This window comes from Amphiprion ocellaris, chromosome 16 (genome assembly GCF_022539595.1).
Source record: "Amphiprion ocellaris isolate individual 3 ecotype Okinawa chromosome 16, ASM2253959v1, whole genome shotgun sequence".
Classification (NCBI taxonomy): Eukaryota; Metazoa; Chordata; class Actinopteri; family Pomacentridae; genus Amphiprion; species Amphiprion ocellaris.
The window spans coordinates 26,155,537-26,170,116 of NC_072781.1; the positions used below are offsets into that span (position 1 = coordinate 26,155,537).

At 38.9% G+C, this 14,580-nt stretch overlaps 1 long non-coding RNA gene across 1 annotated transcript; it reads left to right on the forward strand.

The window, feature by feature from the left end:
- Nucleotides 1-1,495: 1,495 nt before the first annotated feature.
- LOC118470493 (uncharacterized) lies at nt 1,496-14,418 on the forward strand. The gene is made up of 4 exons (XR_004847581.2): nt 1,496-1,553; nt 7,385-7,596; nt 7,741-7,811; nt 8,005-14,418. It is a non-coding gene; the product is annotated as an uncharacterized LOC118470493 (long non-coding RNA).
- Nucleotides 14,419-14,580: the final 162 nt, after the last annotated feature.

Sequence of the window (14,580 nt, forward strand, 5' to 3'; positions counted from 1 at the left end):
TTTAGCTTGGTAATATGCTTTATTAAAATGGCAAGCATAGGAAATATTCTATCAGATTATATCATCGTTAATAACTCTGTTATTGTGGCAATTTTGCATTCTGATTTTAACCCTTAGTTAAAAGCACCACTATGCTAAAGCCCTACCTCACAAAGCTGCAAACATGCATGTAGAATTGTAGTCCTTTCCATTCTCTCTTCCCCTGTAAAATATTTCAAATGCATTCCAACTCTCTAAAAATCTTTGAAATATGACAAATCTGGCAAGGAAAAATCACTTATTGGCTGAACTTCTTCCTTCCGTGAATACATACGCATACTTTGACGATACCCTGAAGCAATTTTAAAGGGTAACATGGAAAAAATGTCCACGAAGTGCCTGGAGCTTTACCACAAAGATTACACACGAGTAAAATCAAGCTCTGGATGTTCATGACACAAACTTGTAACCTGACAGACAGCAGCCTTAAACAGGTAGGTTAGATGGTCAAACTGTCATATTTTACATCTGTCACACTATTTACATTGCTCAGAAATGAGTTCAAACTGACTTGTGGAACTCTAAATCTACTGACACCACTGGCTGACTAAAGTTAGCCGTAGTGTATTCTTATGTGACACTTGGACTTCTCTTTTTCCCTTAAAGCAGCGTAGTAGAGTATTTGTCTTCTCAACAAGCTCTATTTTTGACTTACAGGTGGAGGGTGAAGCTGATGAGGTGGCTTTTTCTCTTTCTGGGTCACAGAGGAGAAATACAAAGAAAGAGGGTGTGTGTGTGTGTGTGTGTGTGTGTGTGTGTGTGTGTGTGTGTGTGTGTGTGTGTGTGTGTGAGAGAGAGAGAGAGACAGAGAGAGAGAGAGAGAGAGAGAGAGAGGGAGGGAGAGAGATGTACACTGTAAAAAAGGTCAGTCTCATTAAATTAGAAATAAAGAAAATTGAGTTTCTCAGTGTTTAAAGGTTTAGCAGTGAGAGCAAACTCAACAAAGGTTTTGTAGTGATAGATGGGTTGCATTGTATTGTAAGTTACAGAGACAAACTTCATCAAGTTCTTACTGGATAACTGAACTTTAATTCTTACAGGTGAAGGCCATTTCTTAGTTTCTGTATCCCTGTGCAGAGACTGAAGTAACCAGACAGTAGCTACTTAATTTACAGCTCTTTGAATGATCAATAAAAGGTGATGATGATATTGAATCTCTTCACTGAGCCCCTACCCAAAACTAACTTTCTAAGAACCATTGTTTTCCTGACACGTGCTCAGCAGTACACTTGCAATGCATACAGTCACGGAAAACATGAAGTGGCCTGAAGTGTGGACACTCATCTGTGAATCTGCTGCTTTATTTGGCATACTTATACTGGAGATGACCCAACTGTTTCTTTGTTTTATCAGTGAAGCAATGTTGACTCGAACTGGTAGTTCCCATCACCCACCAATGGTATATCCTGTTAGGTTTCTGGCATTACTAACTCTGTCTCGGTCATGTATTTCTACACACACAGATGGTGGCCTGGTTGACTGTGGTACCTCCAGGTGAATCTGATAACTAGCAGGTAAGAAAAAGTGCCGGGTGAAGGTAAAATCACGCATAGACCAAGCACACAGTTAGCAGCGACAAATTTTGCGGCATTTAGTAGAAAACCAAGAGACCCAAGTAAAACATTAGCAATATCACTGGACATAATAATACTGATTACATATTGTTTTTATTTATAAAAAAAATACTTTTAAACACATGTTGATGTAATCCCAGTGCATTCAAGATTTTGGGAAACCTGCTAATGAGTTTTTTGTCTGACATCCAGTTGACAAGATTTGATCAAATACTACAATGAGATTATTGGCTCATAGTGAAAAACATCATGAGTCATTTTTTGCAGTGAAAAGCACAGAGATAGAGAGAGAGAAAAGGGGTGTACATGAATGGTATGCTACCTGTGCTATCGCCTCTGGCTGGATTAGTTCAAAATGAGCTCTCTCTCTCTCTCTCTCTCTCTCTCTCTCACACACACACACACACACACACACACACACACACACACACACACACACACACACAGCTGCACACACACACACACCCACTCACAAACACCTGGCTGTTTGCCACTCCTCTTTGTGTTCCCAGAAACTTTCACAAAGACACACATACATACACACACACACACACACACACACTCACCCTGTGCCCCCGAGCACTGGTCATATGATTGACCTGTTCTGCAGGCCCATCTGCACCTTTGTACACACACAAAATCACACGACACAAGATCACACACACACACACACACACACACACACACACACACACACACACACACACACACACACACGCGCAAACACGCACCTGTTATCAACCGCACCCACAGGTAAGCGATGTGTTGAGTGAAACTACAGGGCTGCTGGGATGCTCGCTGCTACAGCAAACACACACATACATCTCACATAAGCACTCAGCTGCATCAAAGTGAAAAGAACAGAAGCTCATACATGAATCTACCTCATCAGCGCAGGTCAGTCACAGAGCATTTGTGCATTATTGTCACTCCTAGACTTGTTTGTGTGCATAAATGTTATTGTAGTTGGTAGTTGCCATCAGTTTTTGGATGATTGATGATTTTAATCCGAGTCCATTAGGCTGCTAAGGGCCCACATGTTGAAACTTGTTAGGATTATCAAACTACACACACACACACATACACACACACAAACTCACAGACACTATGTGAACATTTCCCTGCTTTCATCTCTTCTTTCCATTCATCCACCCATTGGGCCTATTAAAACACAGTAACAAAGTCATGATAGATTGATGACAGCCTGAGCTGATTGTGTTTATTTTCATCTGCGTGTGAGTGCATGTGTGTGTCAGTGTGTGTACTTCAAATGAGCTGAGGCCAGCTCAGTAAACTCGGCACTATTTCACTGTAATAACAGTAATCAGTTTGGCCCATTTTAAATAAGGCCTAACTGAGTGTATTGTTATGCTCAATTACTGCTTGTGGTTAGGTCATGCACAAATACATACATGTGTATTTGCTTAATTCAATCACTACATTTACGCTTTTTATCAGTCCAACTACACAAATGTAGGGGTTAAGACAGAATTTATGGAAATAAATGTTAACCATAAAGGTGGGTACACTATGGTCAATTAGTCACTATAAAAAAAAAAAAAATTTAAATCAATGATATTTTCTAGGGAGATGACAGCCCACATCAAGGTGAAGGATCCGTTTTGTAAATGTGAAATTGGCCCGTATCACAGCCCCTAACAGCACAATACCCATCCATCGATTTTCTTCTGCCCAACTTTCCACCTCTTCCTGCAGAATCCCAAGACATTCCTAGGCCATATGAGATACATAATCCAGCAGACAGACAGACAGACAGACAGACAGACACTGTACTCCTCCCCTCCACTCCAGTACCCAGCTGAGCTTTAAGTGTCTGGTGGCTGGATCCATGGAATTCTGCTGCTGCCCAGTGTGTCCACCACCTGCAGGGGTAGGTGCTGGAGTCAGGTACACTGTAAGCTGGGCATGTGGGAAAGGTGGTCAGGACCCCTGGCATCACAGGCTGGTTTTACAACATGACATGAAGATGATCTTATTTTATTCCTTTTCTGCTTTCGGTCGGCAACATGGGTGTTATTTTTTGGCTAAAAGAGTGGATGTTAAATTTTCTAAATTACAGTACAAATTAACAAATCAAGCAGCACTCTTCATTCCAGGATTATGTTGGCATTGTACAACTCGGCAGAGTTCTTTCATTCTCAAATGAAAACTGAAACACTCATTTTTGTATTTGTTCTTAACTCCCATCTTGTTTTTTCTAATACCATTAACTTTATTTATGAAGTCTGCCTAAAAAGCAGATGTACAAATAACTTTACATTGAATAATTCTGACAAAGAAAATTAAACAATAGAAATAAGGTTGCAACAGGGTACGTTGTACAGTACCTCACTTGTAACTTGTTCAGATTTATATTCATTATTCAGTTTTTTGAAAAATATATATATTCTTTAAGTATGGCCGCAGCAAAATGAAGACTCCTTGTTTCCTGGCCTCTGGTAAAACACATATATTCCTACTTTCCTATTTGAAATATGACTCAAGACATTGTTTTTTTGTTGTTTCTTCTTTACATTTTCACAAAAGCCATTTCATTTTACTTATTTGGTTCTTCTTGAAATATCAGCATTTGTAGGAAGCATATGGACTTTTCTCTATTTTTGAACTGAAAACAGGCCTTGCATTTTGAGACGTGTAGTCAGTAGCTGGTGTTGGAAGGCTTTTTGACTTCCTCCCACTGAAGGCCAGTTCGTTTGGAATGGCGTTGAATGTGGCGGACCCTTCATGCTAGCGTGCAAACAGAGCCAGAGTGTGTGGGGAGAGGGTGTAGGAGGTGGAATGGAACTAAGCCAGCATCTTTACCGTTGTTCTCCTGCTTCCCAGGTGTGTAGCACGAGTGGCTAACTACAAGTCAAACCAACAAGCAACGTGTGTCATGAGTTTAATTTCAAAGCACACATCATAAGGTACAGACCAGTCAGAGCCTCTGTGATGGTCCAGAAAAACTAATGAGACATTAAGCAGTTTTTTTTCTTTTCGTTTTTGTTTGACATATGATAACATCCTCAGATTTCAGAAAGCTCCTCTACAGCCACAGGTGACACATTTTCTATAGTCTCCAAGTGGTACTCTCCATGACTAGAAAATTGACCTCCAGGTGTAAAATTGTTATGCTTTAACCCTCTAAAACCCAAAACCTGTATGCGGGGTTAAAAGGCATGTTATCTATAAAATAATGTCAAAATTACACCATTTATCAGAGCCAGAAACAATGAAAACAGAAAGCATTGCCAGACTTTCAACCTGTATGTCATCTATTACATGCTGTTCTGTTGGAAAAATGTATGAAACCTTCACATAAAATCATAGTATTACATAAAAATCCCTTTATTCTATATGTGTAATATTAAAATATGCCAAAAATAAGCTATTTGCACAAGATTCTAATTTAAAGCCCCCAAATTTGTGTGTTCCTCAGCAAAACTGGGAAACCATGACTGCCTCAGGTCACAAGAAAAAAATCTGAGTTTTCAGGAGAAGTTCAGGCTGCATTTACACAGAGCAGATAGAAGACTAGCTTGGAAATGAATTGAAATTGTATGTAAAATATCGGTGACATGTAGATTCAACATTTTGTCCTCAGAAAACACCTTTGGCCATATGGAAAATGGCTTTACATCTTGAATTTAGGCTGTTTTATTTGTTGTAAGACCAATGAAAGTTGAATTTACTAATTTACTTCAATCATTACTCTTTGTGATTAGTAACATTGTAGCTGTGCTGCAATGCACAGAAGACATTCTGTCTACCTCTAGTCATGGCTGTGTTCTTTCCATAGACGAGCAGGAATTTATGCAGCGAAAAATGACGCCACAGTGAGTAAAAATGTGCAAGGAACAAAATCTAGACAAGCAAAAAAACACAAAGAAACTGGTTGAGGTTCAGAGGTTTAAAAAAGAGCTTTGGATCACCACTGTTCTTGCTTTAGCTTGTGTTGCCAGTGCAGAGCACACAAATCATCACAATCAGAGTGGACAATCTTTGATGTGGTGGGGATTTCATCTGAAGCCCAAACATGGCTGTAAATCAGCTTACGAGTGAAGTACACAGAATATGTGATGGTATTTCAAGCAAACTAATTTGTAGCTGAAAGTGCTGACTTGTTTCCCCACTTAAAGATCAGAAACTGTACAGGTTCATAAATACTACGACAATGGAATGGACAAGTGGGGAAACACTTGTGCAATTTAAGGTTTCTCCCCAAAACCAAACGCACTGATCATCTTGCACCACAGAGTCATGGAGGGATTGCGAATTTCTGTTTCTGGACGTGTCTACACCTTTTCTCACCAGTATGGTTGGTTTAAATGAGGAAACATTGAGCGAGCAGCCTCAGATGTAGGTTTGAAAGTCTGCTGAATGAATTTTAAGGGATAGTATGGTCCGAATCTAAGACCAAAAAAGAGCAGCATGAGGGAGATGTGTGTGTCTGCGTGTGTGTGTGTGTGTGTAGTTCAGGAGTGGTCTCAGTGTCCTGGGGGCTGTGGAGGTTTGAATGTCAGTTTCTCTAATAACGGGAATCGGTGAAAAGGTCAGACCCAGTCGCCTGACCACACCGAAGGGATGGTGTGTGTGTGCTTGTGTGTATTTGAGTGCATAAGGCAGTGAGTGTTTGTGTGATTCATATTCTTATTTGCCTTGTGAAGAGGTGTGGGTCTGTGTGTGTGGTATGTGTGGCAGTGACAGGGGGGCGTCGACCATGCCCGGGGCAGAAATTGATTCTCTGGCGAAGGGGAGGAAATGAGGAGAAAAAGAAAAATGGCAGAAGGTCGCAAGGTGTGAGAAGAGCAGGAAGAAGGAAAGAAAGGAAGAGAAGAGGGATAGATGAAGAAAGGAAAGGAAGAGGAGAAATGAAGGAGAAAGAAAAATGAATGGAAGCATGAGATGGTGTAGGAGAAAGAAATAAGAGTGAGGCAAAGGGAATAAGGAAGGGAGGGAGAGTGGCATGGAAGGGGAAAGAATGGAATGAAATGGACAGAAGGGAAAATAGAACAAGTAAAGGTTTGTAGAGTTAAGTAAAAACAGAGAGAGCAAGGAGGTGGAGGTGGGAGTGCAACAAGAGACAAGGATAAGATGGAGGAGGAAAAGACTGAGGAAGAATGAAAAAAACAAGAACAAATGTAAAGATTAGAGCTTAATTGAGTAAAAAGAGAGGATAAATTGAAGCTTTGAGAAGAACAAATGTGACACACACACACACACACATATAGAACAGTACAGTAATTCCTTACATTTGCTAAAACTACAATCATAAGAAATTGTCTTCTAAGAAATTGTAATAATAATAATCATACAGCTAAAGCTACAGGTAAATGTGAATGCACAAGTTTAAGATATGCAACTACCTCTGCATTTTTTCAAAAATGTAGAATGATCCTGACTGTTTAGCTTCAATTTTTAATTACATTTTTCTTTTTAATTTGCAAGACCATTTCCTGGAAAAAACTATTGTACAGTATTTATCTGAAGACAATACTGAGATAGTTATATAACTTACAGTTGAGTTAGTTGTATTGATTTCAGATGGAATTTTGGAAGATGTGCAAATGTTCTATTTAAACAGAACTAAACAACATTAAAAAATCTTTCAGAGTTACATGTTTAGAAGTTCATTCCACTAAAACAACCCCCTCCTGCCATAAAATGGTTTAGATGTAACTCTACACTGTTGCTTCCTTGTTGTACAGATGTATGAAGTCCCAATTCTCTCTCCACCCAGCCCTCCTCACTCACTGCATCCACTTTCCTAGGACTCTACACGAACCACTCTACTCTACAGATGGCAAACTTTACTATTGGAGTAATACCTGTTGGAACGGGAGACTGATTCTGAAGACAATGACGATAAAAGGATGCCTTACACTACAAGCTGGCCGCATTGGTTCATTCAGTGTGTTACCTTTGGCATCGAGGAACTCCGATCCTGTTTCTGAGACCTTCACTGGTGCTCTGCAGTGTCAAGGTGGAAATGCTCAGTCATGGGGTTGAGTGCTCATTTTGCATGTGAAATGTCTCTTGCATATAAAATGCCATATCATGTTAAAATATTGTTTCGGGTTTTTTTTTTTCTACTGGAAAGAGCTTTGAATTTTTAATTTTTTCTTAGACGCCAGGAGGGGTGAGAGTATTTTTAAAGTCCTGGCTTTGAACACTGGACATGTGGAACTGCAGTGAAAGGTAAACTATAATGACTTAAATCCAACATAAAACATCCTTGGTTGTAGGTATCATGAAAATACTAAATCATATCTGTGTACTGTTGAAAAATTTGTCACAGACTTGTTTTATTGACTGAGCTACTACATGACAATGTTAATCATATAAAAAATCGCCTTGGCCAACAATCTGCTTCTCGTCCTTCCTCCACCAGGACAGCCATGCCGGTGGTCTGCTCTACAATGTGCAGGAGACACAAAGGAGGGAAATTGCATTAATATTTGAAATAATGAAGCAGTGTGGTCATTAGACTGGTCTCCTCTGCTTCCATAGCAATACATTAAGGCTAGACAAGCGCCATGTATTTTACATGGTCCTGTCAACGCAAAAGATGGATCCTGCGGCATAATGATGTCCTCTTAAAAGGCTCTGTAGGTAGAAAGAAGAAAAAAAAAGACCGGAGATTGTGTGTGTGTGTGTGTGTGTGTGTGTGTGTGTGTGTGTGTGTGTGTGTGTGTGTGTGTGTGTGTGTGTGTGTGTGTGTGTGTGTGTGGGTGTCAGACACCAGGCTGCTTCCTGTCCCTGGTCACACGGCTGACCTGATTTGCCTTTTAAAGCCTCAGAGTTAGCTGTCTGAGTGTATGCATGCTTGTACACAAGCTTGTTTTGCACTATTCCCAACACACTTACATGCACACTTGTTCATGAAACACACACACACACACACACACACACACACACACACACACACACACACACACACACACAGAGAGAGAGAGAGAGAGAGAGAGAGAGAGATCTACAATGTGATGACCCTGATTCACCTTTCACCTCAAGAGAGATTTTGGTCCAAATCCCCCCATGTGGGACTGTCTGAGCCACTGACCTGCGTGTGATCCTTCACCAATATTACTGAACACTATCAATGTGGAGGTGGATTGTAGTGTGCGTGTGTGTGCCTGACAAGGAAGTGGAGGAAGTACAGTGACGTCCATGCGATTATCACTTAGTAGGTCTCAGGGTTCAGTGTTTATCGTTTCCTTTGACCTAATGGGTTTCAGATACAGACCGCACACACACCTCGATCACATTTTGTGCAGCCAAGATGGATTTCTCAGGAAATCTGTGGCATGTTTCATGGCCCGACTACAGGAACACAACTAAAGCCAGGAGTGTTTTAGGCAGTGGCAGATGGTGGTAAGACAAAGGGATAATTTTTCCAGGGAAGCATAAATCCTTATTGCAAAAGAAGCCTATAGGGTTTATGGGTAATGTAGGTTTTGTTTGAGAAACATTTACCCTTTAACAGTTGTTGAAAGATGAATTATCTCCCCTTTTTAAACTTCAAGAGCTTAAGCTGTATTTCTATTAACATTATATTGCAAACCCTCTTCCCTTTTTCTCTTAGCATCCTAGAGTACCCTTGCTCTGGTCTGACAAGGTTATGTCAGGCAATGTGCTCAGAGGAGCTATTGATTTCCCCTCCAACCTCTCATTCCTTCTGCTTGTTTGTACTATGGCCAGTGGGGGAAAAAAAAAAACAACAACAAAAAAACCCTCTTTTAGCACTCACATTTTTCAGCACTTATCAAAAAGTAGTATCCTGTCCAAATGTCATATGTCTGGGTTTCTTTTCAAGTACATTTACAACAAATGATGACAGATTAAAGCAGAAATATGAAATGGAAATGCTAAATTCTGATTCCTTCCCATTACCAAAAAAGCTTTGCACACTTTACAAATGGAGTAAACCCATTTGTTTGTAGTGACATTTGTGTGGCAAATATCTGTTTACTAAAATTTCACAGAATTATGCTACTGTTTTTAGTGTAAATATCAGTTAAAAATGTGCTTTTCATTTTTGTCTTGAGACTGCATCAAATATGACAGTCAACTTCAAAACAGCAGCTCAGTATCCATCATACTATTCTCTTAATTTGGACAAATAAGCAAAGATGAACAAAAATAACAGAAATGTCCGTGTACGGATCTGGTAATTGGAGTTTCCGTTCTGAAACGGGTATTGAAAAACAAAAAACGAGTGGTTATTTGATTTTCGTTTTAAAATACAAAAATTAAAATTGAAATACAAGGCGTTTTTCCTTTTCATGATCAAAAAGGGATATACGATTTTTTAAAAAAAATGCTTTTATTTTCGTTTTATATTTAGAATAACAAGAAAGTAAAATCAGTAAGAGACAGAAACGAAAAAAGGTCAGTTTTTTCATTTTCTGAGACCGGAAGTGGTCATCAGCAAGTGGAGCCAAACAGAGTACGTGCATAGACTGTACATACATTTTTTTCATGAGTTTTCATGGTCAAAATGAGAGATCAGGTGGCCGATCTTAAAATAAATCTATATTGATTTTTTTCTATAGAGCGTTAAAGTTTTGCGAAGCCAGGGGGCGGGACTACTTGATTGACAGTCCGGTCCGGAATGATTGACAGGTCCTATGGAGGAGGCAGCAGAGTCTCTGCTCTCCTCGTTTGGATTAATTCTGATATAATAACTGTTGGTTTATTTATCGGTGGAGCAGTACAACATTTTCCACAGACAGTTTTCCTGCCCGTTGGCTTGTTTTAACCAGTTTTCTGCCTTCGGCTGATTCTACCAGCAGACACTGAGAGGACTCTGATAGTTCTGTAAGTAAATGTTTATTTTCGTATCGGTGCCGCTTTTAATGCACTTTATATGCAGCTTTACTGTCAGATATAATGTGTGCCATGCACTCCAGATGTTGGTGGAGTTTGTTTCAGTGTGTGTTGACCAGAGAAGAAAGTTAGCATAGTAAATATTAGCTTTAATGTTAGCGATGCTAACCGAGCTAGCTGCTCAGTGGTAGCCTGATTAAAGATAACGTAGCATCAAGCTAATGTGTTGAGTTTCATGTAAACAGCTGAAGTGTGTTGTGTTCCTGTAATGTGGTTCATTAAGTTCATAAAACTGTGGCTGGTTGACATTAATGTAACGTTCAGGAAACTTAAATGTGATTAAAACAGTAACGTTAATGTTCTAGTTGTCAGTAATCAGCTTTAATTTGACACTAAAACAGACTGATAGTTTTAAATGACATCAGTTTCATTAATTTGTTGAAAATTGTCTCATTTGTTGTTGTGATGTTGCTGCTGATTCATTAAAAGCAGATGATCTGTGTTGAAGATCCGTTTAGTTCTAGTATCAGAAATACAAGAAGGAAAATGGAAGTTTAGTTCTGCTACATCAAAGATTTCAGGATTAAAATAACTAAATGAGTCGTTATGCCTCAAACTTAGTCAAATCGTCTCGAGACAATTTGACTGTAATTGGCGCTATATAAATAAAATTGAATTGAATTGAAACTTTATTTTTACAATAATGAAATAATCACAGATAATAAAAATATAAATAGCAGAGAAAACCGGAGAGAATAATTTCCTGAAAAGTCTGTGAAGGAAAAGCAGCTTTTTATCCTGAAAGATCAGAATCAGCTCCGACATCTGCATCTGACAGCATCAAGTCAACCAGAAAGAAAAGAAAAAAGAAAATGACTTCTTTCTGATCACATCTGTTTCACTGCTCACTGTCTGCTGCTGCTCACATTCTTCACATTTATAGTCCACTTTTAAAAGTTCAGCAGACAGGTGCTCTGCTTTGGAGTGTGACGATGTCGTTGGTGATGTGGAGAGTGAAGTTTCCGTTTCACCCACAGCGTGCTTTAGGGCAGCCGGGTCGGACTTGATGTTTGAAATACTGACTGACAGCTCAGATTTAACTGTCTGTTATTCCGTTTTGATGGGTGTTAAACATTCACTCAAAGCTGCCAGGAGCTGGGTCTTTAAAACAACCGCCGTCTCGTTACAGAGTGAAAGTAGCAGTTCCTCCTTAACGTCAGAGATTGCAGCATCTGAGGACCTCGTCAAAAGAAGACGTAGTTGATGAAGGCGTTCTGGAGCAGGACCAGAAAGACCACGACCAAGCAGCCATGAGATCTTAGGCAGCGTCTCCCTCAGGTGGGTGTCAACGGTGTTCACGGTCAGGTCTGTGGTAATCCTGTCAAAAAACAAAACAGAAAAAAATCTAGATTATAAATCAACATGTAACCAAAGCACTCTGTGTATAACGCCATAGTATAGGATGTAGTTCAGAAAATGTCAAAGTATAGTATACTTTTCAAGAATAACATAGTATGGCCTGTAGTTCATAGTATAGCATGTTGGCAACAAAACCCAACTGATTATTATGTGGTTCAAAAAGTGCAAAATGATAGGATGTTGCCTAAAATTGTCATGTATGATATGTGGTTCAAAAAACGTCATAGTGCAGTATATTGTCAAAATAGTAGGTTTTTCAAGAAAACATCAGAGTATATGTCGTCTAAAAAATGCCATAGAATAATATTTCATTGCCCAAGTAAAACTATAGTAATTTTTAAAACTGTTCAAATTCTTATAATGTGTTGCTAAAAAGCAAAAAAAAAACTAAAACAAAAAAATCATAGTAATATGTCAATTTAAAAAGCCTATAGTATAGAGTGTCGCCCAACAAACGTCATAGTATATCATGTTGCTCAAAAAACATTATAGTATAGCATGTCGCTCTAAAAACGTCATAGTATAGCATGTCGCTCTAAAACGTCATAGTATAGCATGTCGCTCTAAAAACGTCATAGTATAGCATGTCATTCTAAAAATGTTATAGTATATCATGTCGCTCTAAAACGTCATAGTATAGCATGTCGTTCTAAAAATGTTATGACGTCACAGTATAGCATGTCGCTCTAAAAACGTCATAGTATAGCATGTCGCTCTAAAAATGTTATACTGTAGCATGTCGTTCTAAAAACATCATAGTATAGCATGTCCCTCTAAAAACATTATAGTATAGCATGTCGCTCTAAATGTGTCGTAGTATAGCATGTCGCTCTAAAAACGTCATAGTATAGCATGTCGCTCTAAAAACATCATAGTATAGCATGTCGCTTTAAAAACATTATAGTATAGCATGTCGCTCTAAAAACGTCATAGTACAGCATGTCGCTCTGAAACGTCATAGTATAGCATGTCGCTCTAAAACCGTCATAGTATAGCATGTCGCTCAAAAAAGTCATAGTATAGCCTGTCGCTCTAAAAATGTCATAGTATAGCATGTCGTCCAAAAACCGTCATAGTAGAGCATGTCGCTCTAAAAACGTCATAGTATAGCATGTCGCTATAAAAACGTCACAGTATAGCATGTCGCTCTAAAAACGTCACAGTATAGCATGTCGCTCTAAAAACATCATAGTATAGCATGTCGCTCTAAAAACGTCATAGTATAGCATGTTGCTCTAAAACGCCATAGTATAGCATGTCGCTCTAAAAACGTCATAGTATAGCATGTCGCTCTGAAAACGTCATAGTATGTCCTGTCGCTCAAAAAACGTCATAGTATAGCATGTCGTCCAAAAAACGTCATAGTACAGCATGTCACTCTAAAAACATTATAGTATAGCATGTCGCTCTAAAAACGTCATAGTATAGCATGTCACTCTAAAACGTCCTAGTATAGCATGTCGATCTAAAAACGTCATAGTATAGCATGTCGCTCTAAAACGTCCTAGTATAGCATGTCGATCTAAAAATGTCATAGTTTAGCATGTCACTCTAAAAACGTCATAGTATAGCATGTCGCTCTAAAAACGTCATAATATAGCATGTCGTTCTAAAACTGTCATAGTGTAGCATGTCGCTCTAATAACGTCATAGTGTAGCATGTCGTTCTATAAACGTCATAGTATAGCATGTCACTCTAAAAGCGTCATAGTATAGCATGTCGTTCTAAAAACGTCATAGCATATCATGTCACTCTAAAAACGTCATAGTATAGCATGTCGCTCTAAAAACATCATAGTATAACAAGTCGACCAAAAAACGTCATAGTATAGCATGTCGCTCTAAAACGTCATAGTATAGCCTGTCGCTCTAAAAACGTCATAGCATAGCATGTCGCTCAAAAAACGTCATCGCATAGCCTGTCGTTCTAAAAACGTCATAGTATAGCATGTCGCTCTAAAAACGTCATAGTTTAGCATGTCGCTCTAAAAACGTCATTGTATAGCATGTCGCTCTAAAAACGTCGTAGTATACCATGTTCCTCTAAAAATGTCGTAGTATAGCATGTCGTCCAAAAAACGTCATAACATAGCATGTCGCTCTAAAAACTACATAGTATAGCATGTCGTCCAAAAAACGTCATAGTTTAGCATGTCGCTCTAAAAACGTCATAGTATAGCATGTCGCTATAAAAACGTCACAGTATAGCATGTCGCTCTAAAAACGTCATAGCATAGCATGTCGCTCTAAAAACGTCATAGTATAGCATGTCGTCCAAAAAACATCATAGTATAGCATGCCGCTCTAAAAACATTATAGTATAGCATGTCGCTCTAAAAATGTCATAGTATAGCATGTCGCTCTAAAACGTCATAGTATAGCATGTCGCTCTAAAAACGTCATAGTATAGCATGTCGCTCTAAAAACGTCATAGTATAGCATGTCGCTCTAAAAACGTCATAGTATAGCATGTCGTTCTAAAAACATCATAGTATAGCATGTCGTTCTAAAAACGTTACAGTATAGCATGTCGTTCTAAAAATGTTATAGTATAGCATGCCGCTCTAAAAACTACATAGTATAGCATGTCGTCCAAAAAACGTCATAGTTTAGCATGTCGCTCTAAAAACGTCATAGTATAGCATGTCGCTATAAAAACGTCACAGTATAGCATGTCGCTCTAAAAACGTCATAGCATAGCATGTCGCTCTAAAAACGT